Consider the following 3,648-nt stretch of genomic DNA (forward strand, 5'->3'; position numbering starts at 1 on the left):
TTTTTTCTTCCCCTTTACTGGCCATTCAGTAAAAGGAAAAAAGTTAGCAGAAACACTATCCCACAGGAAAAGTAATGATTGAGGACAGATGAAGAACAAGTATCATCTTTATTTAATGTAGTTTTCTTTATAAGAAGGCATTTGAAACCCTCTCAAGTGTACACTTGCTAATGTTATTGTAATTTGCATAAGCAACTTCTGGTTTAGAAGTTAAATGTAAGCAATCGGTTTATTTTCTTCACCATAAAATTTAGAAAATATAAAATGTGAGGTTGAATCTTATTTGTTCTTATATATACCTCAGTGTTAGGTATAAAACATGCTGCTCTCATTATCCAGATACAGAAATTGGTATAAAATAAATAGCTTTTTTAATTACCATAATGTATCCCAATTCAATTTATGGTTCTTTGTGTAGAGTTTTTTTTAAAGATTTTATTTATTTATTCATAGAAATGCAGAGAGGGAGAGAGGCAGAGACACAGGCAGAGGGAGATGCAGGCTCCATGCAGAGAGCCTGACATGGGACTCAATCCAGGGTCTCCAGGATCATGCCCCAAGCTGCAGGCAGCGCTAAACCGCTGCGCCACCAGGGCTGCCCTCTTCGTGTATAGTTTGACTTTTACCTTGGCACTAGTGTCTGAACAAAAGACCACAGGTTAAAGACAACAGATTAGTGTTTGAGGTCCTTACTGGACCCTAATGATTTAATATGATGTAATTAATGAATAAACTATGTGATCATATAAATAAGTTATCAAATCTAGGTTAAACTTCCTCTATTAATTTGGGGTAACATACCTTCTAAATCAACTTATTATGAAAATTAAATGATCAAACAATAATACTAAGAGACTTTACCAAGAGTAAAATCTTTAAATGTGAGATTATATTAACTCTAGTTTATCTCCTTCCTAACTTCTAAGGTAGTCCCACTAACCAACTTTGCTTTCTATAACATTTGCCTAGATAAAAGAAATCTATCTTTATGTTTTCCTTGATACTATTCTATCAGGAAGGTCTTTTCTCTTCCTCACAACTTAAATTCCCTCAAGACTCATTTTAACTCCCTCTGCATTCATGTCTCTCCTAATTTTTCCTGTCTGCATGATCTCTTTTATTGCATATCTACTTATGTCTTATGTCTTGTCAAATTAAAGATGTTCACCTTTTCTGAGAAGATTAATATGTTTTACTCTGTGATTACAATGGCAGAAACAGGTTATAGGGCTCCATGTTTACTTTATTTCATTCTTCATTCAAATATTGATTAAGCGTCAATCACATGCCAGGTTCTATTCTTATCTCCTTTATAGGGGCAAACAAAAATCCCTCCCCTCATAATGTGCGCATTCTAGTCAGCAAAAATAACAATGAAACAAATTATTAGTAAAATAGGTATTATGTTACAGGAAGTAAATGTGGAGAAACAATAAGGCAAATCTCATATTAGAGAATGATATAACAATGCTTATTAACATTCATCTAACTAGATACTATTAATTTTTCCTAGTCCCTATTCCTCTCTGTTACCATAGCTGGATATATGACTATCCATATAAGCTACAATTTCCAATCTTCCTTCCAGTTAAGTGAAGCTTTGTGATTGAATTTTGGTCAGTGAAACAGTAGATTAAGTATTGGTGTCAGCTTCTGAAATCTCTTTTCAGAGATCAATGTATGCCCTTTACTTTCTCACCTCCTATACTTGACTTCCTGATAAGGATGGCTAAAACTCTAGATATCACCTTGGACCAGGATGGCAACAATCATGTTCTACTATGCTAGAACAATGGATTGAAAGGAGCCTGGGTTTTAAAAAACTTTATGGAACAAGGTCACAATAAATACCCTTGTATTGTCTAACTCTGGAATTTTATGTGAGAGAGAAATAGATTTTCATCTTGTTTAAGCCATTGTCCCTATGACATGCAGATGGACCTACTGCTAATTGGTAGATCTACCTGACGGTGGAATTTTTCAACTCACTGATAAATTCTGGGGCTTGGCCTGTGAACAAAGCAAGAAGAGGTATTGTTTGCATCTGCAGCTGAATCTCTTTAAGCATAACTTGGGGGAACTGACAAGGGGAAATCTGTTCAGACTTTTCACTCTTCCACTCAAAGCAGAAATCAAAGACATTTAATCACGATTTCTTTCACCTAGAGACGCTTTGGTAAATTAACATAGTTCATTCTATTATTTTTCATGGAAGTATAAAAAGCAAGCAAACATGATTCCTAATCAAAGAAAAACATTTTATTTTAAATTTTTTTAAGGAAAACCATTTAAAGGTGATTTACATGCTATTCATTTTTTTCTACCTCATCAAATGTATGCAGCTTAATTTATTTGTATACCCTTCTAAATGCAATGGACCAAATAACTAACATTCTACATATTTGATCTAATTTCTATTCCATGAGTAAAATGTATATACATATATATTTTCTCAAGGCTGCCTAGTTCTGAATGATACAAAGACACTTTTGAAAGAACAAAAACAAATCTGTGTTACATTATTGTATTTATATATAAACACACAAAACAATATAAAAGTGCTTTGTATAAGAAAAAAGATGCATTATGTACAGGGGGACAAAGATAAGGATGACCACACATTTATCATTAGTAACAATGCACACTGAAAGTCGTGGAGTATGCTCACTTCAGCAGCACATATACTAAAATTGGAATATTACAGAGAAGATTAACATGGCCCCTGCACAAGGATGACATGCAAATTCAGGAAGTGCTCCATATTTTTTAAAAATTAATAAATAAATGTCATGAAGTATTATCTTTAAAGTAATGAAAGAAAAAAAACTATCAACTTAGAATTCTTTACACAGCAAAATGTCTTTCAAAAGCAAGCAAAATAAAGATCTATTCAAACATACAAAGGACGGATACATTTATCACCAACAGACTTAATATTTTATAAAAAAAATTAATGAAGTCATTCAGGCAGAAAGACAGTGATACCAGATGGACATCTGCATCTACAAAAATCAAATCATGAGAAATGAAAACAACTTAGGTAACTATCAAGAATTTTGTTCTTATTACCTCAAAATGTATCATAGGTCTAAATGTAAAACTTAATTCTATAAAATTTCTAGAAGAAATATAGAATTAGGTCTCTATTACACTGAGTTAGCAAAATTTCTTAGATACTACACTAAGAACATGATCCATAAAAGAACAAAGTGACAAATTTGACTTCATTTTTATTTTATTTTATTTATTTTTTTTATTGTATGGATTTATTTATTTATTTATTTTTTAAATTAATTTTTATTGGTGTTCAATTTACCAACATACAGAAAAACACCCAGTGCTCATCCCGTCAAGTGTCCACCTCAGTGCCCGTCACCCATTCCCCTCCAACACCCGCCCTCCTCCCCCCTTCCACCACCCCTAGTTCGTTTCCCCGAGTTAGGAGTCTTTATGTTCTGTCTCCCTTCCTGATATTTCCCAACATTTGACTTCAAAATGAAGAATGTCTGCTTTTTGAAAGACACCATTAAACAAATGAAAAGACAAGCTATAGACTGGAAGGAAATATTTACAAAATCACATAAAGACTTGTCTCCAAAATATAAAGATTCTCAAAATTCAATAATAAGAAAACAAAGAATCCAATAA

At 32.8% G+C, this 3,648-nt stretch overlaps 1 non-coding gene across 1 annotated transcript; it reads left to right on the forward strand.

Annotated features, from left to right (window-relative positions):
• The first annotated feature begins 2,660 nt into the window (after positions 1-2,660).
• On the forward strand, positions 2,661-2,767 carry LOC112931035 (U6 spliceosomal RNA). Its single transcript, XR_003237255.1, has one exon. It is a non-coding gene; the product is annotated as a U6 spliceosomal RNA (small nuclear RNA).
• The last annotated feature ends 881 nt before the right edge of the window (positions 2,768-3,648 follow it).

Source organism: Vulpes vulpes, chromosome 4 (genome assembly GCF_048418805.1).
Source record: "Vulpes vulpes isolate BD-2025 chromosome 4, VulVul3, whole genome shotgun sequence".
In the NCBI taxonomy this organism is placed as follows: domain Eukaryota; kingdom Metazoa; phylum Chordata; class Mammalia; order Carnivora; family Canidae; genus Vulpes; species Vulpes vulpes.